A 27,740-nucleotide genomic window follows, 5' to 3' on the forward strand; every position below is an offset into this window, starting at 1 on the left:
AGAAAAAAAAACTTAAACAAAAATTTATTAGCAGATTTCAAATCGTATTTAAAACTGCCAAAAAACTTTTCATAATTATTTTGTTAAAACTTGCTAAAAAAATTTCGTTTTGGACGCATTAACAAAACAAGAATTTAAACATAATATGTTGTTTTTTGCTCGGGTTACTAAATCCAATACTGCTTCTGTGGATTGACACTTCTGAACCAGCAGAAGTCTCAATCCGGAACTGATCTGGAAGTTACATATTATGCAGCTGTAACATGTGTAAATAAGTATCATTCCGCCGTTAAAGTTTTTTTTCCATTAACAGAAGTCTCAATCCAATACTGCTTCTGCGGATTGACACTTCTGAACCAGCAGAAGTCTCAATCCGCAACTGATCTGGAAGTTACGTATTGAGAAACTGAAACAGATGTAAATAAGCATCATTTTCCCGTTATAGTTTTTCTTCCATCAACAGAAGTCTCAATCCAATACCGCTTCTGTGGATTGACACTTCCGAACCAGCAGAAGTCTCAATCCCCTACTGATCTGGTAGTTGCGTATTGAGAAGCTGAAACAGATGTAAATAAGCATCATTCCCCACTTCTGAACCAGCAGAAGTCTCAATCCGCAACTAATCTGGAAGTTTTGTATTGAGAAGCTGAAACAGGTGTAAATAATTATCATTCTGCCGTTAAAGTTTTTTTTCACAAACAGAAGCCTCAATCCATTACTGCTTCTGTGGATTGACACTTCTGAACCAGCAGAAGTCTCAATTCGGAACTGTTCTGGTAATTGCATATTGAGAAGCCGAGACAGGTTTGAATAAGAATCATTCCTCCGTTATAGTTTTTCTTCCATCAACAGAAGTCTCAATGCGATACTGCTTCTGTGGATTGACATTTCTGATCTAGCAGAGGTCTCAATCTGCAACTGATCTGGTAGTTGCGTATTGAGAAGCTGAAACAGATGTACATACACTTTAAGGTTTTTTTTTCCATCAACAGAAGTCTCAATCCAATATTGCTTCTGTGGATTTACACATCTGAACCAGCAGAAGTCTCAATCCGCAACTGATCTGGAAGTTACGTATTGAGAAACTAAAACAGATGTAAATAAGTATCATTTCCTCGTTAAAGTTTTTTCTTTCATCAGCAGAAGTCCCAATCTAGTACTGTTTCTGTGGATTGAAACTTGTGAACCAGCAGAAGTCTCAATCCGCAAGTGTAAATAAGTATCATTCCACCATTATGGTTTTTTCATCAACAGAAGTCTCAATCCAATACTGCTTCTGTGGATTGGCACTTCTGAACCAGCAGAAGTCTCCATCCGCAACTGATCTGGTAATTGCGTATTAAGGAGCTGAAACAAGTGTAAATAAGTATCATTTCCCCGTTATAGTTTTTTTTAGCTTAGCTTAGCTTAGCTTGTTTGACTACTCACATCCACCTTAAATCATTGAGTCCGAAATTTTTCATACAATTTCTTAGCTGTAAATGTTAAAATCATTAAATTTTTACTCAATTAAATATTAATATAGACTACTAGATTTCGAGCTCCAAGATCGCTGGTGTGGCTCAGTAGAACTAATTCCACATCGCCAATGGTTGCTACTCCGTGATTGACCGAGGCCATCAATTTTTTTGCAAAGGTCAAAAAAATGGTGCTTGGGAATAGCAGCTCATTCTCATTGCACAAAACTGATGCTCTCTCTTTGAACATCAATAACGGCGCCGGCCACGTCCTAGCAGTCAAAAGATAGTTTGGAAAAGAGAGAAAGGGATGAAAGAGTAATATTGTGCTTTAGGACCGAGGTCACCTCTGGATCCTAGCAAAAAACTTGTTTTTGGGAGTATGGTTGAAAGGATATGATCAGGAGGCACTTTTGACTAGTGCGATCACCTAGAATAGCATTTCTATTAACTTTCTGTATATCTGATTCTTATATAAACTCTCAAATTTGCATTTCAGTCTAGATTTCCAACTTTTAATTTTGAAATGTTTTTATCTTAAACCTGGCATATTTTATCTCATACATTAAATCTCATAAAAAAAAAACGAAATCATTTAAGTTAAGTTTATACATGACAGATTATTTAATATTTGGCGCCAGCCAACAAATAGCAGAGTTAAAACAGTTATTTTAGAATGAATTCTTCCACAGTGAATATATTTTTAAAAGGTTTTGTACCAATCGATAATAATTTTAAATAGATTTGTTTGACAATGGAATACTCAATACTCTTAACTGTTTAAGTTTTTTAAGCACGATACGATAATTCACAAAAAAAAATCTCTTCTGTAGTTTCATACCTAGTCAATCGTCTACATAAGCTCAGTAGAAGGAAAATGCTTACACAGGTAATTTTTATAATCTATTTTTCAAATGAAATTTTTCAAGTGAGCATATTGTAGGACATGTCAAACCACGCAAGCTTTTTTTACGAAATTTGATGAGCTGAATTTTTTTGAAAAAATTTCAAGCTTCGCTACCGAACGTTGAGGTTATGAACTCTATAGCAGACATTTATGAATATATATTTAAAGTAAATAGTCCACTTAGCTTTGAGTGTTATAGAAACCGCCATCCTCGAGTCTCTGGCCGGAGGTATGCCCTCTGCGTCATCCCTTTTTACTCCGTATAAAAATAAATAACACTTTTAGCAGTATTGCACAAGAAATTACTTTTCCAATGTATGGAACTTAAAAACACTGCACTAAGAGTAAATCACCACTATAAAAAAAAAACTTTAGAGCTCAATCAACGCTTTAAATTTTTCAATGATTTGATCTAAATTATGGAATTTTCCCGAAGAGAAAAACTTTCAGCGTCTTTTCAGGTCTGTAGATTGCTTCGATCTTTTTTCCATTTCCCCGTTATAGTTTTTTTTTACCATAAACAGAAGTCTCAGTCCAATATTGCTCCTGTGGATTGACATTTGTGAACCAGCAGAAGTCTCAATCCGCAACTTATCTGGTAGTTCCATATTGAGAAGCTGAAACAGGTGTAAATAAGTATCATTCCTCCGTTATAGTTATTCAATACTGCTTCTGTGGATTGACACTTCTGAACCAGCAGAAGACTCAATCCACTGTAAATTTTTTTCATAAACTTATGTGTCAATTGAAATTCATATATTTTTCTCCATAAGCAGAAGTCTCAATCCCATGGTTAAGTTATTTATAAAAATAATCATCTCACCTTTTTCCACCAAGCAGAATGTTCAATTTCTGCAGTTTTAACTCCAAATAATGCAAATAAATGAAAACAACTTTTTTCTAAGGCTAAACTCTCAATTCGTTTTTTTAAATAGCAGAAGTCTCAATCCACTGTTATTATATTTCGAAAAAAAAATCGAATTTCATAACCTAAAATTTCAGTTTGACATTATGTTTTCACTCAAATCTGAGGTGACGATTCACATTGACAGTATAAATATGAGTTTGTATCCGTTTTGATGTTGTTTTTTTTCTACTTACAAAATTCTCAATGCTATATCACAAGATAAAAAGAAAAGGAGCACATATTCTTAAGAAATTGTCTAATCAGAAGTATTAATACGCTGATATTGTAAAGTCAGAATACTCAATCCTCCATTACAACTCTAAAACCAGCAATCAATTGTAAACATTTATTAAAAGCAGCACTCTCAATCTCTATCACCGGATGTCTCAATCAAAAACAGCTGCTTTCCAAAGCAGAAGTCTCAATTCACTGTCCAGATCGGAAGTCTAAATTCACTACGATAGTTTTTTTTCAAGTAGAAGTCTTAATCCAGCCTTAATGTATTTTTTAAACCAGCAGAAGTCTCAAGCTGAAGTCTGGTTTTTTTTTAATTTGAGAAGATTTTTCAGTCCGTTTCACTACTAAAAATCCTAATTTACTAACGCATTTCCAACCACGAAATGACAGAATTTGTAAAGTTCTAAAACCTCTATCACAATTAAACTACCAGCAGCAACCTCAATCCATTGTAACCCCTTAAAAAGGAGGAAATTCAATTCGATTCCATTTTTTAACAACCAACGCCACGCAAGTACAGCTGCTTTCCAAAGCAGGAGACTCAATTCACTGTTCAGATCGGAAGTCTAAATCCACATCGATAGTTTCTTTCAAGAAGAAGCCTTGATCCAGCCTTAATGTATTTTTTATCACCAGCAGAAGTCTCAATCCACTGAAAATTTTTTTTTAATTTGAGAAGACTTGAATCCGTAATCACGAATTTTCGCTACTTAGAATCTTAATCCGCTTACGCATTTCCAACCATGGAATGCCAGATTTTGTAGAGTTCTTAAACCTCTATCACAATTAAACTACCAGCAGCAGTTCCAATTCACCTCTTAAAAGAAGGAAATTCAATTCACCTTCACTTTTTAACGACCAGTGCGCGAAGCTTAATCCACTGTTACTTCTTTTCGAAGTAGAAGTTCCAATTTGCTGTAACTTTTACTCATTTTGGAAGTCTCGATCACCCATTTTTTGTAGCAGTAGTAGCGGTAGAAGTCTCAATTTACTACGTTTTTTTTCACAGCCGAATAAAATTTCTGATCTGCTTTAACCAGTTTATAACTACCAGAAGTCTCAATAAGCTTTCATATTGTTACTTCCTGCAGCAGTCTCAAGCCACTGTGATTTTTTCTTGTGTTTAATGATATCATTCTTTCGAACAATTGCCACAACAAAATTTCTTTTTTTTTAAACTAGAAAAAGTTCACTGATTTTTGTTTAATTTACAACCAGCGGTAGTCTCAATCCAAGTCAACCGTTTCTAGAAGTAGGTTTATGAAGAATTTCGCGCCAATTCGACACAGTATCTGCAGCATGACCCTCTCAGAATCGAATGAAACTTTGTGTGTGTATAGTCCTCAAGTAGTGAGGACACTTGGCATACTTAGTTTTCCCAAAAAAGTTCTAGACTAACATTTGAAAAGGGTCAAACTTTTCAGGCAAATGTTTTATGGAAATTTTGAGCTCTAAAATTATTCCTACACAAATATTGTCTACGAAAAGTTTATATAAAATTATTGAATTTTCAGAAAACAAAATTGACAAAAAAATATTTTAAAATCCTACACTGAGAAAAATGCATTTTGAAAACTAAAACTCAATTTTACAAAAAATGCCATCTCATAATTTGATGAAATTTTATTCTAAGGCGGATAACAATAAGGCCTATAAGTCGATCATACTTTGCAATATGTGCATATTTTGAGGAAAAAAGTTTATCTAACAAAAAACTTATTCATTATTTTTTAAAAAAAATCGTGTAATTTTTTTTCAGTGTAGATTTCCATCCTGTAATTCAAATACTGTTTCATTGAATTGATTGTAGGTACTGATTTCGAAGAAATAAGAGCTTCAATTGAAATAATTGATGGTAAAAGTAAGTGGCAATCCTACACTGAAAAAAAATGCAAACTAAAACCTTAAAGTCGATTTAAAAAAATGGCCACCTTTTTGTTGGAATTTGTTTTTCTTAAGCGTACTCACTTTGCGCTGTTCAGAAGAGTTGTAGAACACATTATTCCCCACCACCAAAAAAAAAATCACCGAATTCTGAGATGACCATTTTTATTCAAATCGACTTTAAGTTTTTAGTTTGCATTTTTTTTTCAGTGTAGAATTTACGCATACTTTTATCATCATTTATTACAATCAAAGCTCTTATTTCTTCAAAATCAGAACAACCAATTCAACGAAGCAGTTTTTAAATTAAAGGTTGGAAATCTACACTGAAAAAAAATATTTACACGATTTTCAAAAGAAATCATGAAAAAGCTTTGTTGGAAAAACTTTTTTCCCTTAAAAATGCTTAAGTTGCAATGTATGAACGACTTGTTGGCATTTTTATTACCCGACTAAAAAATTAATAAAATTCTTAGATGGTATTTTAAGGAAAATTGAGTTTAAGTTTTCGAAATGCATTTTCCTCGGTGTAGGATTAAAAAAATCAATATTTTTTTTAAATTCAATCATTTTTCCAAAACTGTCTCATGAACGACATTTGTGTAGGAATTGTAATTTTCGAGCAAAATATTTATAACATTTTTGCTTGGAATGTTTGGAATCTTTTCAAATGTTACTCTAGATAATTTTCGGGAAAACTAGTATGGCAAGTTGCTTTACTAGATAAGATCTTTATGCCCACAAAGTTTTATTGATTTCTGAGAGGGTGATGTCAAATTCGTGTCGATTTGGCGTGAAATCCGTCCTTAAGCACATGAGGTATGATCACTGCCCGATTCTTACCAGATATTTTCCGACTTTGGACGTGTTTTGCAGAGTTGTTTATTTCTGTTGAAATCAACATTTTTATTTATTTTGAAACGGCTTCGAAAATTTTTATTTTCTTTCGAGTTGATCAGGAACCCCAAAGAAAACGGAATTTTGAAAAACCGCATCAACATGTTAATATCAGAGCTGGTCCCTTGAACGACATATTTTACGGTTTTTTGCATTTGTGCTTAATGCAAAACTGAAGAATGATTCCGAAAACATTTCAAACTGAGCATGATTTCTCCAACACTAATCCTGGAAAAAAAAACGTCAAACAAACTCCTAATTCCTTCTCCGAAGTACATCAACCTGTCTGGGCGACATAAAAACACTAGACTTAAAATCGTACGAACCAATTAGCACCCCGAGACTCCAGGAAAAAACAGGAGCACCAGCAAAAAAAATCCGGGTTAATTGCATTACAACCTCTCTACGTTAAGAAGTCGCTAGCCGGCTCCATCCATAGTGCGCGCCCGGGGTCGTTCGCCTTCTTTTTCCCGAGCGAGACCACACTTGGGGCGGCTTCGACTCGGACATCATATATCATCCGAGAGCGCTACGCTCTCTCGGAATAATACTGTAAGTACTATTTAATAGTCACAGCAAGACGCAAGAAAAAACGGCCGGATAACTGAAAAAATACAGCACTGTGACGCGAAGGAATATTCGCAACACAATATGTCCCCAGCAGCGCAGTACAAAACCTAGGAAGGAGGTTAGTACTTGCCCCAAGTTTATGGCAAAGGCAAATGGTTTCGTTATCCATTAGAAGCTAGCCGAAGGAAGTTCGTCGTTTAAGGCTAATGTCTCCAATGACGGTGACGTTTCTTTTTATTTTCCTTCGTTGAAATAGGAAACAGGTCACCCATCCACAATGGACATCTGTTGCCGACTAGCGGAAGCTGCACCGAGAGATGTCTTCCTTTCCGCTAACAACGACTTCTCGGTTTGATCTAGTCAATTTTCTAGATTAACTTTGACGATAAAAGTTGGTCCGTTTGCCGGCAGAAAGAAATAAAAATGACCTGCAAAGAGGCTATAAACCATGCGAAAATAATCATAACTATGTCCATCTCCCGGGCACCAGCATCTGCCAGTAAGTAGGGATGGCATAAAACTTACCTCGTAAGAGCATCTACGAGAGGGAGACAGAGAGACGGGTAAATTGAAGTGGTCTCACAATGGCGACGAAGACAACGTCACATCTCGAGGCGCACTGCTTCGACTTCTTCTTCGGGTCCATTAAAAAGGGGAGCATAAAAAATCGCGTATACAATGAGTGAAATAACGGCAGCAACAACAACAACAATGGACCGGAGCATAACAGCTGAGAAGTCACCACAAAGAATGGTCCCGAATGCCGTGGCTCATTACTGTATTGTACGCTACAGTGTTGCGTCAACCCTTTAAAGAATGGTTCCTTCTATGGTTTAAGTTAGGGTGAAACATTTTTCAACTATACCTCTATTATTTTGACCATAAAGTTCCCGAGTTGAAGTGATATTCAAACTTAACAAGGGCAATCGATTAAAATCGATACCAAGGAAAACTTTACCAAGGGTTAATCAACCTTTCAAGAATGATTCCTCCTATGATTGAAGTTAAGGTAAACAATTTTTCAACAATACTTCTATTATTTTGACCGCAAGAAGGACAATCGATTAAAATCCCTTCAGGAAAACTTTTTCCTAAGGGTTAATCCAACACCTAGTGAAAATTACCAGCATTTCGCATTATCGCGTGAACCTAATTCCAAGCTTCAGCAAAAGGAAAAACTTCTCACGAAGCGCGGCAACCAATCTGAACCGGTAGAGTGTTGCTGCTGCATTCATTCATTTATTCGAAGCTTAAGGTTTTTTTCTGCTTTGTTTTTTTCATGGTTTGGTTTTGTTTTCGGTTCACGAATTTTTTCTGCAGTAGGAAAAGCGAACCGACCGTGACCGGTGGCATTGGGGATTATGATGCATGTTACTGCAAGGTGCTTGCAGTAATCGGCTGTGGGTGGGCCCCAGGTACTTTGCAGTTGTAGTTCGCCGCCGGAGCGAACTGTTGAAATAACATACCAACTAAATATAACTATTAGCTGTACTAATAATAGTAAAACATTGACCACAAACATCAGCTGCCTCAGCTGGTGGAACGAACGACCCAAAGCTAATAGACTTCGGTAATGCATGTTAGCTTTTGGTAAGTTAATGATTATGTGCGGGGGTTTTCCGCTTTCGTTGGGTGCAAGCGAATTTTGAAATTGATTTCCATTTTTTGTGTTGCTCAATCAGTTCAAAGCTTCAAGATATTTGAAATATGATATTCGAAATAAAAGTCAACATTTCATTACTTAGCTGTAAATTTCTATAACATAAAATGTAATTTTACTATTTTTGACACGTCGACATTCAAAATTTTTTACTGCGAAAACAAACAGACAAGGAGGAAAAGTAGAATTTACCTCAAGATTTGGTACAATTTGGAAACTACTTACAGTTTTATTCGAGTTACATTAAACTGCATAAAATAAAAACTCAGCTGTTACTGTGCCAACTTAAAATCGCATGGAATTACGTTACCGACTGTCAAATCTGTTTGACTACAAAAATAAATTAATTGTAAATTTACAGAGAGAATCACTATATTTGAACGATAAAATATATTAATTTTCACTGTAAATTTACAATAAATTAATTGTAAATTTACTACTTTTGACGTGTAAATTTCAAAAACTCTTCCATTCGCCTCCAATTAATGTTTTTTTTTTAATTCTTTCAATAATTAACTACTTCTATATATTATCACTTATTGATTTTTCTCGGTGAGTAAAACAACTATTTAATTATTTTCACGTAACGTTTCGGGCTACTTCTCTTCACCCATCATCAGACGTAAAAACAGTAAGACAGCACAAGTTTACTCCACTCAGCTGCTTGTCGGTTTGTTTATTGTAAACAAACCGACAAGCAGCTGAGTGGAGTAAACTTGTGCTGTCTTACTGTTTATTGTAAACAAACCGACAAGCAGCTGAGTGGAGTAAACTTGTGCTGTCTTACTGTTTTTACGTCTGATGATGGGTGAAGAGAAGTAGCCCGAAACGTTACGTGAAAATAATTAAATAGTTGTTTTACTCACCGAGAAAAATCAATAAGTGATAATATATAAAAGGAACCGGTGATTAAGTCTCGTAAAAATTAACTACCTCGCTGTAAACTTCTATAACATTAAATGTAATTTTACGATTTTAAGCAACCTACTACTGTGAAGTTTAAAGACTTTTTTTGGCAATGTTCGCGCGAAAAATATTCATGCTAGGAATATACGTAAAGAAAAATTCACAAAAATGTATTGATCGTGTTATTGTCAAATTTGTTTCACAACTTCTTGTGTAAGATTACATGCAATCAGCTGTAAAATTACATTAAGGAGGTCTTAACAAATCCAATTGCACTGCAGGGATTCACTCATCAGGTTTTTGTTTGTAACAACGATTTGTTTCTATTCGTTCAACATTTAACTACTTTGATGTAAACTTCTATAACTTAAAATGTAATATTACGATTTTCGACAGGTCGTAATATAAAGCTCTCGAATTCGAAAACAATCAGACAAGGAGGAAAGTAAGAACTTACCTTGAGATTTGGTACAATTTGGAAATTATTTACATTTCAATTTGAGTAACATTAAACTTCATAAAATTTAAATTTCAGCTGCTACTGTGCAAACTTAAAATAGCATGGAATTACGTTACCGACTGTCAATATAACACAAATTAATTAATTGTTAATTTACAAAGAAAAACAATAAATTTTAATGATAAGATATACTGATTTTCACTGTAAATTAACAGTGCATGAATTGTAAATATACAACTTTTAACGTGTAAATATGAAAATCTCTTACATTCGACTGCAAACAGACTAGTATGAAATGTTCAATTTAATAAATTCAATACGGTTTCATGTAATATCACTTATCAATTACTGTAAAATTACAGGATAAAAATTGAGATTGTTATTATTCTTAAAAACATATTTTATTCATTTGGTTTCGACCATAAACAATTTTTGTCATTCTGAGCTGTAAAATTACATTTTTTTTTCATCTCGCTTATCTGAACTGAAACGAAAGAGATTAATTTGGGCTGGTATGCAGACATACACCCAATATGAAAATAACAAAGACTAGAAAAAAAGTTTTAAAAAAAAACAAAAACAGGAATAAACAAAATAGAAGGAAACAATTGAAGAAAATGGATTCAGTGAAAAGGTGAAAAAAAATAATATGATAGAAAAAGAGAATTTGTATAACAACAAAAATAAATTGATTGTAAATTTACAGAGAAAATCAGTAAATTGGAAGAATAAGATTATTGCCTTTCACTGTAAATTTACAAAAAAGAATTGTAACTTTATAACTTTTGTAAATTTACATCCAAGACTATTAGGCAAGGCAAGAATACAACATTTAAAAAAAGAATATTTACAAAAACGATAACAGAGCTAGCAAGACGCTGTAAAATATTTAAAAATATACGGGATGAGAAAAAACAGAGACGATGTGAAAAGAAAAAAAAATAAAGAAAAATTTGAATAAGTAAATATCGAAAATATTTTTAAAAAATCATTAATTTACAAGAATTCAAAAAAAACATCCCGAAAACGTAAATAACCATCAATTAACATTACATAGCAAAAAACACTAACAAATTTGTTCAATATGTGAAATGACATGTGAAATAACGTTGAAATTACAAGTTAAAAATTAAGAACAAAACATTAAAAAATAAACAAGATGAGAAAAAAGAGGACGATGCGAATACTTAGAAAAAAGTCAATAAAGTAAAAGAAAATTTTCAATAAGAAAATATCGAAAATATTCAACAAAATTCAAAATTTACAAAAATAAAAAATAGAAATTCCTAAAACATTTTTGAAAAAATCATTAATATACATTACAAATTGGTTTAATATGTGACATAACATGTGAAATGCATTTAAAATTACAGGTTAAAAATTAAGAATAAAACATATAAAAATATACGAGATGAGAAAAAAGAAAACGATGCAAATAGACAAAAAAATCAAAAAAATTAAGAGCAAAACATTTTGAAAAAAAAATTATTAATTTACAAGAATAAAAAAAACGATGCAAATTTAAAAAAAAATAAAAAAATTTAAAAAAAAATTGAAGAAAATTTTAAATAAGAATACATCAAAATTGTTCAACAAAAATTATTAATTTACTAGAAAAAAAAAGGAATTCCGAAAACATTAAACAAAATCAATCATTTACATAACATAGCAAATAACACACAAACAAATTCGTTCAATATGTGAAATAACATGTGAAATACTCACATTTTCGTAGATGACGGAAAGAATTAAAGAAACATAAGCTATCAAAGAACGAAAGAACATAAGCCGTAAATATCAAGAAATTTTCGAAAAAGATACAAAGGCTCACCGACAGGTCGGTGAGCCGTTGTATCTTTTTCGAAAAATTCATGATATTTACGGCTTATGTTCTTTCGTTCTTTGATAGCTTATGTTTCTTTAATTCTTTCCGTCATCTACGAAAATGTGATTATTTTCAGGTACCAAGATGTAACAAACGATTTCATAACATCAGTATTGATGTGAAATACCTTCAAAATAACAAGTTGAAAATTAAGATTAAAACATATGAAAATACACGACATGAGAGAAAAGAGGACGATACGAATAGAAAAAAATTTAAAAAAAAATTATAATTTTCTATAAAGAAATATCAAAAATCTTCAACAAAATTCATTTATTTACAAGAATAAAAAAAGAAATCCGGAAAACATTGAGAAAATCATTAACTTACATTTAATAGCAAATAAAACACAAACAAATTTGTTCAATATATAGAATTACATGTGAAAAACTTTTTAAATTACAGGATAAAACTTAAGAACAAAACATTTAAAAATATAAGAGATTAGAAAAAAATAACCGTGTCAAAAGAAAAGAAATAAAAAAAATAAAAATTTAAGAAAAATTTCAAAAGGAAATAAAAAAAATATTCAACCAAATTCATTAATTTACAAGAAAAAAAAAGAAATCCCGAAAACTTAAAAAAAAAATCATTAATTTACATTACATAGCAACTAACACAAAAACAAATTTGTTCAATATGTGAAATTGAAATACCTACAAATACCTACAAATAATATTCCAAGATAAAATAAAGAACAAAACATTTAAAAATATACTACATGAGAAAAAATAGGACGATGCAAATAGAAAAAAAAATAAAAAATTGAAAAAAAATTAAATAAGGAAATATTGAAAACGTTTAATTCAATTAATTAATTTACAAAATAAAAAAAAATCCCGACAAAATTAAAAGTAAATTATTAATTAACATAAATTACAAATAACGCATATCCAAATTTGTTCAATATGTAAAATTACATGTGAAATACCTTTAAAATTACAGGATAAAAAATGAGATTGTTGTTGTTATCAAAAACTATTCTTTTTTTATCAGTTTCTACCATTAACGATTTTAATCATTCTGAAACTTAAAATTACATTATTTTTCATCTGGCTTGTCTATACTGAAACAAAAGAGATCAATTTTGAGCTGGTATGCAGATAAACCATCTGATGAAGATGACAAAAAATAGAAGCTATTGAATAAAAGCATTAATTTCCATAAATTTCAAACAACACTCAAACAAATTTGTTCAGTATGATTTCATGTAAAATTACTTATAAATACCTTAAAAATTACAGGATGAAAACTGAGATTGTTGTTATTTTTGAAAAAATAGTCTACCGTAAACCGTAAACGATTTTTGTCATTCTAAGATAAAATTACAGTTTTTTCATCTGGCTAAGACAGTTAGATGATAAAAAAGACGAAAATATGATTCAAACAAAGAAGGTAAAATTCCATTGAAAAATACCTGTGACAAAGTGTAAAATTACAGGATACATCTTTGATCCGCTTGAAATAACTTTTATTTCAAATCTTGTTTTTTTGCATGAATATGAAACATTTTATTTACCTTTGTTTATAGACGATGTTCTTATTCTGTTATGTAATTTGCATTTTAGGGAACCAAAAAATATAAAAAAGGTAAAAACTTGCAATCAGAAGAACTTAAAAAATATTGAAATAGAAAAGATACTGTATGTGAAAAGTTAACAAAAATAAGGAACAGAAGAAAAATGCATACAATAAATAGAACGAAAAAAAAGAGAAAAAATAAAAGGCTAAGGCGCAAAGTTGTTGAATGAAATTTAAAGTAAATAGGACTGACGATGGTTGCTTTGCCTTTAGTTAGAAAAGTGCAAAGTTACATTTATTTTTTTTTTTTGCAAAACCGCTATAATGCAGCAGATCTAATGTTATTTAACAGGTAATTTACTGTAATTTTACTTTCTTTTCTACAAGCACACACGTGAACCATTTTCACTCAAAATGAAAGTGAGGAAAAATATGCAAGGAAGAAAACTGAACAATTGTTCAAAGTGAACAAATGCGACGCTTACAACACCTATAGCTTTTCCGTGTCATGCTTTCGCAGGCATTTCGCAGACCATTGAAACACAGAAGTTAGAAGTCATAACACAAATTTTTTCACGGTCGCCATGACCGAAACATTATATATGGATTTTTTTTTTTTCAATCACAAACTAGAACCGAGTTACCGATACAGCTTTTTTTCATGTTTTTCATTGGATTCGGCTAAAATTATACCATTGAGATTGTGCTGGATGACAGTACTCAATTTATTGGACCATATTTGATAGACTGTATATTTTCCCAGCACTCGCTAGGATTGTAGTGCTCCATTCGATGTTTCCCACAGCTTTGCAAAGTCATTTTCCGAACCTATCCTCATCCCTTTCGTTGGAAACTAAAGAGTGGGGAAAATTACGAGGCACCTTTGTAGCCAGCATGGTCTACAAGTCTTAAAGCCAGCAAGCGAACTAATAATAAGAACTTGCGACTGGGCAGACTGACATTTCACAAACTGACTTACAGTAGTTGGCAACCTAAACAACTCTAAAATACCGATGCTTTAAGCATTGCTCTGTATCGGAAAAAGGATTAAATCACTAACCATGTTTTTTCTTTTTTTTACAGATTCCACTTTTGAACCGGTAAGTTTAACCCTTTCCTTCCCACGAGGTTTTTCACGTTTTAAAAATAGAAATATTGATTTGCAGCTAAAGTTCTAGAACAAAAGATGCATAATTTAAGCCTACTTTAATGATCCATTTGATAAATTTGGGTTTTGAGGTGGATCATATGTGCTCCATTGGGAAGATAACAACACATAGGGTATAAATGAAAAACAAGAAATAATTGCCAAAAAACATGGAATTTCATCACTTCATTGATCACAAACTAAAACGATCCTATTTGATGAAAAACTTCTTTGGTATACACATCCCTCGAAAGTCTATTTATTGAAACATCTGAAATTTTCATTTTTGCCTTGAACAATTGGCCGCCATGACACTTTGCGCAAGGGAAACAAAACATGCCGTTTTTCGAGAAAATCTCGAACTTTTACAAATATTTTGAGACATGTGGTCATTTAAGCAGATGAAATAACTATCCTGAAGCGATTTTTTTTATTGACAAAATGATTTTCTTGAGTATTGATAAGAAGCTGCATAAGAAGAAAAGTACGTTTTGTTCCCAGTGTATCACCAGTGATCCACTTTACTTACTCAAAAATTTATATGTTTTAGTTGAAATCTAAGTGAACCATCATTTGATTCTGCTTGCATAAGTAACCTTCTGCACGTCAGTATTTTTATTTGAAGGAAATTATAAAAACTTGTCAAGTTATTGAGCAACAAATGACGACTTGATTTAAATTCGAAAAAAATCCAACTTTTTTGTAGCTTTTGATCTGCCAAGCAAAACCTAGCGAACCGATTTTCTTCAAATTTTGTGCAATGTTTCTTCACACATATCTACACATTCGGTGAAAAAATGGTGTTGATCCAAAGCGCCCAGTTCAAATGCGAGCTGTGCAAAGTTGTGGATCACCTGTGCTACCATGGGAAGGAAAGGGCTAACAGTCATTTTTAGAACTTTCAACCATTCCGAACTAACAATCAGCAAACAAAGTAATTCAATGCCGACGGCGGCGGAAGTCATCAGCAATGTTTGACTTACAGAAACCAAAAAAAAAGCCGGAGCAATCATAACGAGCGCAAAATCGAGAGTGCAATCAATTAGGCAAATGGGTAAAGTCAATACTTGACTGGTGGGCTGTCAGGCAGCCCACGGAATGTCGAAAGCAGTTAATAATATTTTACATGATGACGACGGTGGCCTAGTCCGATGGTGGAAAATTGGCAGGGGGAAGAGCATTTTCGTCATAATTAAAATTGCAAATCGAAATACAAGCGGAAAGCAGGCAACTTTGTCGTCGTCCACCCGTTATTTTCTCAGAATTTTGACGGGCTCCAGTGTAAAGTTGGGAAGAGCAAAAGCACAGTAACACATGAAAATTTACAATAATTGGTGCTTCGGTCCGATGTTGTATAATCCCGGCCCACTCAGAATGATCGAGAAATTTTCTCAATGATCCGCTTTACGAAAATAGAACGTTAATTGGTAGAAATATGAAATGTAGAATAAATCCCTTTTGGGAAATGAATTTTTTGTAGAGAAAAAAGTTAAATTTTCCATTTTAAACCTAAACCGTAAATTGCAAAATTTCGACGTTTCGACTCACTTTTAAACTTTTTCAGTGTGCGACTCATTTATTTAAAGATTGCGAACTCATAATTTCTGTTCACAATCCTTTATTTTTCCATTTTCTTTATGCAACCGACTGATTCAGTGTTCTACTTCTTCCAACTGAGCCGTCTAAAAATACGCATCAAAGATCCCGAAATCATCAGGGGAAATTACATCGATCCGGGACTACTCCTGGATGTAGGCAATTACGGTTGTTTCCTGGAATAATGTGGCAACGAGAAAGAGGCTCGCGGATTTTTCGTTATCTCTTCTCTTCTCCGTTGCTTGTAGGCCACCGTCGTCTATACTTTTACATATTTATGAACGCTTCATAGCTCCGTGCTCTGTTTCTCCTGTCTGACGCTATTATTTCGAATCTTGGCCCTCCGATTTCGCGATCCCGCCGCGTGGAGCACCACCGAGAGCCATAAATATTTATTAACAAAAGAGAGCAATTGGTGTGGTTGTTGGGGTACCTCGTTTTATTTTCTTTTTCCTCCGCCGAGTGGCGCGCGAAATTTCTGCCCTCCAAAACGCCAGTAACAACAACGATGAAAAATAAAACTTACAACTGGAATTGGCTGCCTTCTATCTATCTGTGCTGTGTTTATCTACGAGTCCCGAGTCAGAGAGATGAATGGATATATTTTTATGCATAAATTGCTTTAACTGTAACTTTTTACGCTTGCCCAACTTTTTGCGGTTTTGATTTTTGCATTTGTTCGGCTATTTCAATCGGATGCGTTTTGTTGCGGCACATTTGGAAAGACCTTTCTTTCGTCTTTTTCCAGCATAATAGTTTCGACTATTTGGTGCAAAGCTGGGTGCATCGCCGGATCACATCGGTTTGGGAAGTCAAAACAAAATGCAAAAAAAATGCACACACACAATGACCGGATATTTGAACTCATTTGCAGCATCGCCTCGGTGCTAGCCAGTCCAATTGGTTGGAAAACCGAGACCACTTTAAAAAGTCAAATGCGAAAACGTTTTATGCAAAAACCGAGACCCTTTTTTCGGTGCGGGTCACGCGTAAAAAATATGTCATGTGGTTTACCGCATTGTTTTCAATGATAGAATTTTTTTCTAATTAAAAAAAGCGCTAGACTTTCACACCAAACGATTGGATTCAAAACATCTCAACAACTCTAAATTATTTGTGATCAATTCAACCAACTATTTTTTCTCTTTCATCTCTAATTTCTGATCTCTGAATTTTAATCTTTCATCTCTCATCTCTCGTCTCTTATCTCTCATCTCTCATCTCTCATCTCTCATCTCTCATCTCTCATCTCTCATCTCTCATCTCTCATCTCTCATCTCTCATCTCTCATCTCTCATCTCTCATCTCTCATCTCTCATCTCTCATCTCTCATCTCTCATCTCTCATCTCTCATCTCTCATCTCTCATCTCTCATCTCTCATCTCTCATCTCTCATCTCTCATCTCTCATCTCTCATCTCTTATCTCTCATCACTCATCTCTCATCACTCATCCCTCATTTCTCGTCCCTCATCCTTCATCCCTCATTACTCATCCCTCATTACTCATCTCTCATTTCTCATCTCTCATCTCTCATCTCTAATCAATCATCTCTCATCTCTCATCACTCATCACTCACCTCTCATCTCTTGTCTCTCATCTCTTGTCTCTCATCTCTCATCACTCATGTCTCATCTTTCTGTACTCTACAGTATTCAAATTCATTGGTTTTTTAGTAATAACGTTACGATTGTTTTTAGGATTTCTTCAAGGTTCTTTATATATTTTGTACATATACTTCATGTCGTTCATGAAATTTTGGACACATTTCTATCAACATTTTCGCTGCACGCTCTCGACAGCCCTTCATTTGTTTGGTTCCAAAAAAAAGTAAAGCAAAGCATTCATAAAACTGTCTTATTTAGGGCTCCCTAGACCTCGCCCCAGGACTCATTTCTCAATCAGATTTCAGCCATTAGTCAAGATTATTAATTCATTCGGGAGCAAAGCGCAACACCGCTACATAAAAAAAAATGCGGAAAAAAATTTGCCCGACTCAGAAACGTAGAAAAGCTCGTCAGTTTTCTTTCTCCAATAAAGCCCCAAAGAAGAAGAAAATAACGAAAGGACTCATAAATAAGCCGATTAGAATATTTAAACAGGCTCCACCAGCAGAGCTAGGTATTCATATTGAACTCCACCCAGCACTTGATTCTTCAAGTTCCAAGAAGTTGCTACTTCCGGCAATTTCAATTGACCAGGGGGAAGTAACGCGGCAAGAGCGAATGCAAAGAAAACGACCGCCCGACAGTCGGAACGAGATAAGTTGCAAAAGTGGCGGAAGATGCCGATGGGAAAATTAGGAGGATCTTTTGCCGGAGTGTCCTTTTTTTTTGTTGCGCCATTTCCACTCGGAGGCGTGGAGCAATTTTTCGTTGCTCGCTTTTGTCCCAGACTTCCCTTATTGCTTGAATCAACCTCAATACGGTTGCAAATTTTGCGCTTGATTTGACCCAATTAAGCAGAGAAGGCTTCCGAGGAAAAAAGTTTTTTGGGTGATGAAACGTAGAGTTTAAGATCTGTGATAGATCTTTGTCTTTGAAATTTGAAGTGCTGAAACATTATCCAGATTTTGACAGAAAAAAAACTTATTGAAAGGTTTATTGTCGGTTTTGTGAAGTTGAACACGAAAAAGGGAGGGGAGGTCCAAGATCTAGGCCATAACTCAAAAGACTATGGAAACGTCTGGCCAGGCCATATTGTCAATATTTGAAAAATATATTTTCCTGATCTGGAAAGAGTCGTCAACACATACAAAACTACAAAAAAGTCGTCAGCTTCTGAACAAAATTAGTAAACCAGGATTACGTTCAAAACTTGGAAGAGGTCGGCGAAACCTCGTAAAGATCTGTAAACCCCTGAAGAAGTTTTGTAAATCCCGAAGAATATTTTCAAAAAGTAAAAAGGCCTCGAGAAGATCTGTAAACCTGAAGTAGGTCTCAAAACCTAAAGAAGTTTTTGAGATCCTTAATAAGGTGTACAAACTCTTGGGGAGATCTTCAAACCCCAAAGAAAGTATTAAAAATCTAGAGAAGGTAAACAAACCCCAAATAAGGTTTACCAATCCCAAAAAAGGTTCTCTAATCCTGAAGAGAAAAGACTTCACTAGTTTTTCAATATCGGAAAAAGTCATCAAAACCTGGAAAATGTCTTCAAAATCTGAATAAGGTCTTTGAAATTTGAAGAATGTCGATAGATTTTCAGAAAATTCTGAACCCTGAAGCCGTTGTATAAACCTTAAAAAGTCTTTGAAAATTAATCAAAATCTGACGTTGGTTTCAAAACCCTAAGCGAATCTAGAACCAAAAGAATGTTCTCAGACTCGATACGGATTCCAAACCCTAAAAAAGTCTTTAGAACCTGAAAAGGCCTCAAACCCAAGAAGGTCTTTAAACCCTAAAGAAAGTTTATAAAATGTTAAAAAGGTCATAAAAACCTTTAAAAAAAGTATCCAAAGCCTAAACAAAGTCTCCTAAACCTAAAAAAGGTTTTCTAAAGCTGGAGATTCTTCAAAATCTTGAGCTTTTTAAAACCTCAGGAATGTTTCAAAACAAGAAAAACATTTTCAAAACTCCCAAAAAAGTCGTCAAAATCTTGATAAGATCATGAATATTTGACAAAAAGCTTCTTAATTCTTAGAAAACTTTTCAAATTTTTCAAAATCTGAAGAAGGGTTTAAAGGTCTAAAGAAAGCTAACGGAGGTCGTCAGGCCTGGAGAAGGTCGTCCGGCCTGGAGAAGGTCGTCCGGCCTGGAGAAGGTCGTCCGGCCTGGAGAAGGTCGTCCGGCCTGGAGAAGGTCGTCCGGCCTGGAGAAGGTCGTCCGGCCTGGAGAAGGTCGTCCGGCCTGGAGAAGGTCGTCCGGCCTGGAGAAGGTCGTCCGGCCTGGAGAAGGTCGTCCGGCCTGGAGAAGGTCGTCCGGCCTGGAGAAGGTCGTCCGGCCTGGAGAAGGTCGTCCGGCCTGGAGAAGGTCGTCCGGCCTGGAGAAGGTCGTCCGGCCTGGAGAAGGTCGTCAGGCCTGGAGAAGGTCGTCAGGCCTGGAGAAGGTCGTCAGGCCTGGAGAAGGTCGTCAGGCCTGGAGAAGGTCGTCAGGCCTGGAGAAGGTCGTCAGGCCTGGAGAAGGTCGTCAGGCCTGGAGAAGGTCGTCAGGCCTGGAGAAGGTCGTCAGGCCTGGAGAAGGTCGTCAGGCCTGGAGAAGGTCGTCAGGCCTGGAGAAGGTCGTCAGGCCTGGAGAAGGTCGTCAGGCCTGGAGAAGGTCGTCAGGCCTGGAGAAGGTCGTCAGGCCTGGAGAAGGTCGTCAGGCCTGGAGAAGGTCGTCAGGCCTGGAGAAGGTCGTCAGGCCTGGAGAAGGTCGTCAGGCCTGGAGAAGGTCGTCAGGCCTGGAGAAGGTCGTCAGGCCTGGAGAAGGTCGTCAGGCCTGGAGAAGGTCGTCAGGCCTGGAGAAGGTCGTCCGGCCTGGAGAAAGTCGTCAGGCCTGGAGAAGGTCGTCAGGCCTGGAGAAGGTCGTCAGGCCTGGAGAAGGTCGTCAGGCCTGGAGAAGGTCGTCAGGCCTGGAGAAGGTCGTCAGGCCTGGAGAAGGTCGTCAGGCCTGGAGAAGGTCGTCAGGCCTGGAGAAGGTCGTCAGGCCTGGAGAAGGTCGTCAGGCCTGGAGAAGGTCGTCAGGCCTGGAGAAGGTCGTCAGGCCTGGAGAAGATCGTTAGGCCTGGAGAAGGTCGTCCTAGTTTGCCTTTGGTTATTTAAGAGTTTTTAGATAAGTCGACGGTCTTTGGTTCGCCTGAAGACTTTGGGCATCCGAGGGTCATTTAATTATCTGAGGATCTTTATGTTTCTTGATGATTTTAAGGTCATTTGAAAGATTTCGTCTAAAATCCTCTGAAGGTTTGCAGATTTCCTACGATCTTAGCTTCAGCCGATAACCTTTAATCGTCTCAGGGTTTTCAGGTTCCTAGGGTTTTTGGCCATCTTAGAACCTTTAGGTCAACAAAGCTCATCGCTTAAGAGTCACGGAGTTGTCCGAGAGGGTTTTAAAAGTGCAAAGATTTTCAAATCACCCGAGAACCTTTGGGTCGTTAAGAATTTTTTTATTCTTCGGAGGGTCCTTAGGGCAACCGAGCGTCTTTAGATCGCCTGAAAATCTTTAAAGTATCTGAAGAATTAGATCATCTTACGACCTTAAGAATCAAGGGTCCAAAGTTTGATCAGCATTTGTCTGTGTCCAATTTTTTTCGTGCACAGCTTCCAGCATTCAAAAATTTTGATTATTTCACTCTTTTCGTGTTTCAATTTACGATGCCAGAAATTGAAAATCGTCGGTCTTTTCTCACTTCGATCGCACAGTTCCTCATCCAATCTGGCGGCATCGACTCCAAAAAGGTGCCAACACGGTCCCGAAAAAAAGGTCGTGGGACACCTGTTGCGTGAACTGCCGCCGCCGGGGCGATGTTTGCCGGGGCACGCGTTCCGTTTTATCGAAACCACACCTGGGCGCAAAACGCGATGCTGTAATTTTGCTGCTTTTTCCCGATGATTCTCGCCGACAAGGAATGAAAGTGGTGCGCGGACGGAAGATTGAGGATGGAATAATTTCCATTGTCGCCTTGGCGCGTGGCCCAGGCCCTTTCACTTCTTCTGATGCTGCTGCTTTTATTGAAATCGTGAAATTGGTCCGATGCTTTCTTTCTTTGTTCCAGCGCGTTTTTGAAGGCGGGAACTGTTTTTAAACGTACCCCCTGATATAGGATGGGTTTGATTTCGAGAATCAAATCTCCCACGATCTGCACAAGATGGTCCTAACATTTAACTACCAAGACAAAGGGCAATTTAGGCATTGCATGACACGAAACTTTGTATTTCTTTGCTCTGAATAATTTGCCAATATATTGGTTGGGATCGTCTTGCAATGTGTGATTTGATCTGTACCATTAGGTGAACAGCCTGGGAATTTGGAAATCTACGATCTGAACAACATTTGTTTGAAAATAACTAAAAATAACTATTCAGTCTTTACAGAACTCTGGGAGCCTCTGTTCAAAATCGGAAGCAATGAACGACCTCTTTTATGATAAATGAGAAATTCTGTTTTAAGGTTTATGACACCATAATATGATCAACAAACACCAAAAAGCTATTCCATCAGCTTTATTGTCATCTTTTGGCGTAATGGCTTAATAAGATTGCTTGATTTACCCATCACCCATTTTTATGTCGACTGCATTCTATTTTGACATTCAAGCTGTTACATTGAAGAACCTCTCTCTTTTTCTTCAGTAAACTATCGAGTAAACAGTTTGCTTCCGGCAGTCGAATCAACAAACGGCAAACGTCTTCGATCATTTAAGCTGACGATGAACCACTTCCTGGCTGAGATGCGTTGTGGCCATCGGAATTGAGTCGCTTCCGCAGGTGCCATATTCTTCCAAAACCGAATAAGCTGCCATAAATTGTCTGTGATGCAGTCAGCACACAGCATAACCCATTATTATTCTCGCAACGTCGTCGCCGTCGTCGCATCGTTAAGCGAGAAGATGGACGGACAGAAAAGAAAAAAAAAACAAAACGGGAGGAAATTTACGTTGCAGAAGCATAACAAAATTACCTTCAAAGCACCTCGTGGTGCGTATCGCGCCTCGAGCGGCCGGAAACGCAGTCGAATGTGATGAGCTGCAACAACAGTTTGTTTGTTAACACTTTCCAGCTGTAGGAACAAACTTCGAGATGAATTTTCAATTGGTTTTATTCAAATTCTAGATTGAATGAATATTTTAAAAACAGTCGTTCATTTAAAGTAAAATTGTTTCCTGTATTTTTAGGGACAGAAATCGCTTTTAAAAAACTAGCTGATCTAATCGACTGCTGACGAAGTGACTGATCGAGATTGTTAATTTTTCAATTGGGCCATCTGTCTTTCTCGAACAGATTTAAGCCAGTCTTCGCTCCCGGTTGTCCATCGATTACCTTTATCTTGCCTTATATCCATTAGGCCCTATACTTTTCTCGTCATGCGTGTCAAGATCGCATTATTTATGAGTGCAGCATCTTTCAGCGAAAATATCGGAAAAGGTAGTCTGAGCTTAATAAGTTTGCAATCTTCTTCATCAACAACAACATCAGTCCCCGTCCGATCGTTCGCTTGCTTCAGCAAAAGAAGGATTTTTTTTCCAGTTTATTAAAACATGCAACAGCTCCTAAATGATTAACAACAGCACAGAATTCCGCGCACGTTCCAACTTGGAGGAACCATGGCGCCACGCCGTCACCATTTTTGCTTCTCAATCGGCAGGTTACAACGAACAGATGGCCCTCATAAGCTATCCTTCTTTTCCGGGGAAGATAGTAGTGAAGACAAAGTTTTTTGAAACCATGTTATGGCAAGTTTTCCCCATACTAACCACCTACTAACTATAGTTAGTTGAGAGTACGGCGGGACGAGTTTTCATCGATGCAATTAATGCGATCATTAAACTATTTTTTCTTCATTTTTTCGCTTTTACTGGCGACGATGATGCTGGTTGGAAGTTTTTCGATTCAGTCTGGAAGGTTTTTCCGGAGCAAAACCGAAGAGGAAGCTCCTATTCGGCAGCATCATTGTCAGAGATTAAAGTTGTTCATATTCCGAATCAAAATGTTTAATCGATGTGTTATTTTTGTTTCAAAAGAGAAGTCGGCAAAGCAAAACCGAAAAGCTCTTAGGTTTTTGACGGTTGCCATGAAAGAATAGCAATTGTGTTTTCTTCAATGGCGACCGTCAAAAGTTGTTTAATTTTGTAAACCTAATTTTTTTTCTTTATATTTTTTTTCGAATGGAACAATTGGAAACATTTCTTTTCGTTCTCATATTGGCACTTCACCGCTTTATCGTGGGTTAGGCAGATGAAACAGAAAGCATCTTTAACGATCAGAACACTGGATTTCCGGTTTGGTCACTTCGGAACAGAATTACAGCAATATTTTGGATGTAAACGTTGAAAACATTGCTTGCTTGAACTTCTTTATAGGCGATGTTTGCATTTATAAAAAATAAGTTGGAATTGCCATTTACTCTCATGTAAAATAAAAACTATTCTTACCTTAAATTGTGACATTAGAAGAACTCTTACCTGAAAAAAAACAAGAAAATAGAAACATTAAATTAAAGGGGTAGAGTTTGATTTTTTTTCATATATCCTACTACGTTACGTTTTAAATTTTTCTCAGCGTTTTCAGTCTCAAAAATCATAAAAAGATATTTATTTACTACATCCGACGTTTCGGAATGTTTATTTTGTCTTTTTCAAGGAATTTCATTATTTTTGTAAACGTTTTTCAACTCTCCACATTTCTTGTTAAAAGCAAATTAAACATGCCAAAACGTTGATGAGATAACTAAACATCGTTTTCTGATATTCGTGACATTTTTGACGTGAATTTTCATGACAGGATTGAAGAACGTAGTCTTGATCAAGATACGAACACAAACACATACAGGATCTTAATGAAACATGATACCCCCTGGCTTAGAAGACTTGGAGGCTATCCTCTACGCCACGGGCGGCGGCGAAGATCTTGGTCAAAATCTTGTCAAAGGTCTTGGACAAGGTCTTGGTCAAGATCTTGGTTAAGGTTTTGGTCAAGGTCTTGGTCAAGGTCCTGGTCAAGGTCTTGGGTCAGGTCTTGGTCAAGGCCTTGATTAAAGTCTTGGTCCAGGTCTTGGACAAGGTCTTGGTCAACGTCTTAATCAAGATCATGGATTTGGTAAAAGTCTTGGTCAAGATCTTAGTCAAGGTCTTGATCAAGGATTTGGTCAAGATCTTGGTCAATGTCTTGGTCAAGGTCTTGATCAAGATCTTGGTCAAGGTCTTGGTCAAGGTCTTAGTCAAGATCATGGGCAAGGTCCTGGACGAGGTCTTGGTCCAGGTCTTGGTCAAGGTGTTGGCCAAGGTCTTGATTAAGGTCTTGGTCCAGGTCCAGGTCCAGGGATTAAGGTCTTGTGCAAGACAAGGTCTTTGTCGAAGTCTTGGTCAAGATCTTGGTCAAAATCTTGGTCAAGGTCTTGGTCAAGGTCTTGATCAATGTCTTGGTCAAAGGCTTGGTCAAGTTTTTGGTCAAGGTCTTTGTCAAACTCTTCTTCAAGATCTTGGTCAAGGTCTTGGTCCAGGTCTTGGTCAAGGTATTGATCAATATCTTGATCAATGTCTTGGTCATTGTCTTTGTCAAAGTCTTGGTCAAAGTCTTGATCAAAGTCCTGGTCAGGGTCTTGGTCAAAGTCTTGGTCAAGGTCTTGGTCAATGTCTTGGTTAGGGTCTTGGTAAGGGTTTTGGTCAAGGTCTTGGTTAAGGTCTTGGTTAAGGTCTTGGTTAAGGTCTTGGTAAGGGTTTTGGTCAAGGTTTTGGGTAAGATATTGATCAAGGTCTTGATTCAGATTTTAAGTCAAGGAATTGATCAAGGTCTTGGTCAATGTCTTAGTCAAGGTCTTTGTCAAAGTCTTAGTCATAGTCTTGGTTAAGGTCTTGGTCAAAGTCTTGGTCAAAGTCTTGGTCAATTTTTGGTTAAAGTCTTGGTCAAGGTATTGGTCAAAGTCTTGGTCAAGTTTTTGGTCAAAGTCTTGGTCAAGGTCTTGGATAAGGTAAGGTCTTGAACAAGGTCTTGGTCGAAGTCTTGATGCAAGTGTTGGTCAAGGTATTGGTCGAAGTCTTGATGCAAGTCTTGGTCAAGGTATTGGTCAAAGTCTTGGTCAAGGTCTTGGTCAATTTTTGGTTAAAGTCTTGGTCAAGGTATTGGTCAAAGTCTTGGTCAAGGTATTGGTCAAAGTCTTGGTCAAGTTTTTGGTCAAAGTCTTGGTCAAGTTTTTGGTCAACGTCTTGGTCAAGGTCTTGGTCAAGGTCTTGGTCAAGGTCTTGATGCAAGTCTTGGTCAAGGTCTTGGTCAAGGTCTTGGTCAAGGTCTTGGTCAAGGTCTTGGTCAAGGTCTTGGTCAAGGTCTTGGTCAAGGTCTTGGTCAAGGTCTTGGTCAAGGTCTTGGTCAAGGTCTTGGTCAAGGTCTTGGTCAAGGTCTTGGTCAAGGTCTTGGTCAAGGTCTTGGTCAAGGTCTTGGTCAAGGTCTTGGTCAAGGTCTTGGTCAAGGTCTTGGTCAAGGTCTTGGTCAAGGTCTTGGTCAAGGTCTTGGTCAAGGTCTTGGTCAAGGTCTTGGTCAAGGTCTTGGTCAAGGTCTTGGTCAAGGTCTTGGTCAAGGTCTTGGTCAAGGTCTTGGTCAAGGTCTTGGTCAAGGTCTTGGTCAAGGTCTTGGTCAAGGTCTTGGTCAAGATCTTGGTCAAGGTCTTGGTCAAGGTCTTGGTCAAGATCTTGGTCAAGGTCTTGGTCAAGGTCTTGGTCAAGGTCTTGGTCAAGGTCTTGGTCAAGGTCTTGGTCAAGGTCTTGGTCAAGGTCTTGGTCAAGGTCTTGGTCCAGAGCTTTGTCAAGCTCTTGGTCAAAGTCTTGGTCAAGGTTTTGTTAAAAGTCTTGGTCCAGATCATGGTATAGATTAGGATTGTTCGATGTTCGGGAAAAGATCGATCTCCAAGATCGATTCAGATGAACGGTTCTGGGATCGATCCATCTAAAAAATCGGAGCTTGAAGATCGATCTCCGATTAATCGATCTTTTCCATTTGTAACAAGAGGGAACTGCTTTTTATTAAAAATATGCAAAAATGGCGCAAAATTCGTATAATCTTTCTACATATGGAAAGGAAAAAAATTCAAGCGCTTTTATGTAAGGCGAACCGGAGTTAGTGTTTTAAAACAACAATAGTAAAAATCCGAATATCTCGGAAACGCTTTGATATTTCTAAGTAATGTAATGGCAATAAATATTTTAGAGTTTAATAGAAATTATTTCAAGGAATTTTTATTGAGATTTTTTAATGTTAATGTGAGGTATCTATAATATCAAAATATGCATAATATAGTATCAAAATATGCAGAAAAAACAAGAATCACATTTATTTATATTTTTGAAAAAAGTAATTTTTGGAAAATCGCTTTTATTTCTAAAGATTAGTTAAATCTAGCAATTTTTTTTTATTCTAATCAATCACAAACACCATGCTGCACCTAATTCACTAGATTTGGAAATAAGTTGACTTCATCATATTAAATTCGCTGCTAGATTCTACGGCAGAAAACGCACATCGTGCCCTGATTGATGGTGCTTATACTGCCCCTACAGAGACTGATTTTCAGATTTCGGCACAAAAAATTAAAATGCAATTTTAAACGTTTATATCTACTATTTTCAAGTTTCATCCAGTTAGGAAATTGACTTTTTAGTGTTTGAACAAAAATGATGTAACTCACATGTTATAGCTGTTTTTTATGGTTAAATAAGCGTCATCCTTAAGGTGGCCATTATGCTCTTATTTATCCTAAATAAGAAAAAAAAGATCGAAAGATCGAATCGAAAATAAACCGATCTAATCGGTTTTTTCCTGGCCGAAGAATCGATCCAAAAAATCGAAAATCGGAGTTGAAAAGATTGATCTACCAAGGATCGATCCAAGATCGACCAATCCTAGTATAGATAGATCATGATCCAGGTCTTGGTCAAGGTTTTGGTCAAGTTCTTGTTGATCTTGATTCTGAACATGGTCTTCGTCCTGATCAGTCCCAGTTTGTGTCCTATTCTGTGTTCAGTCATACCTTCAGAACCTGGATCATCGTTTTCTGAGGACATTTGTCAAGTTTTGGAGAGAAAATTG

At 36.3% G+C, this 27,740-nt stretch overlaps 2 protein-coding genes across 10 annotated transcripts in view; one reads left to right on the forward strand and one right to left on the reverse strand.

The window, feature by feature from the left end:
• The window catches only part of LOC129740585 (cation-independent mannose-6-phosphate receptor), a 431,652-nt gene that overhangs the window by 326,788 nt on the left and 77,124 nt on the right, over positions 1-27,740 (reverse strand). The window lies entirely within an intron of this gene.
• Positions 1-27,740, forward strand: part of LOC129740582 (protein toll-like) — a 196,206-nt gene that overhangs the window by 142,020 nt on the left and 26,446 nt on the right. For 2 of the 3 annotated variants that reach the window (XM_055732277.1, XM_055732278.1), the window contains one exon: positions 14,375-14,391. The exons of the other annotated variant lie outside the window; for it this stretch is intronic. The gene's annotated coding sequence lies outside the window, so the exon portion shown is untranslated. The remainder of the gene's footprint in view (positions 1-14,374; positions 14,392-27,740) is intronic. 3 annotated transcript variants of the gene reach the window in all.

Source organism: Uranotaenia lowii, chromosome 1 (genome assembly GCF_029784155.1).
Source record: "Uranotaenia lowii strain MFRU-FL chromosome 1, ASM2978415v1, whole genome shotgun sequence".
NCBI lineage: Eukaryota > Metazoa > Arthropoda > Insecta > Diptera > Culicidae > Uranotaenia > Uranotaenia lowii.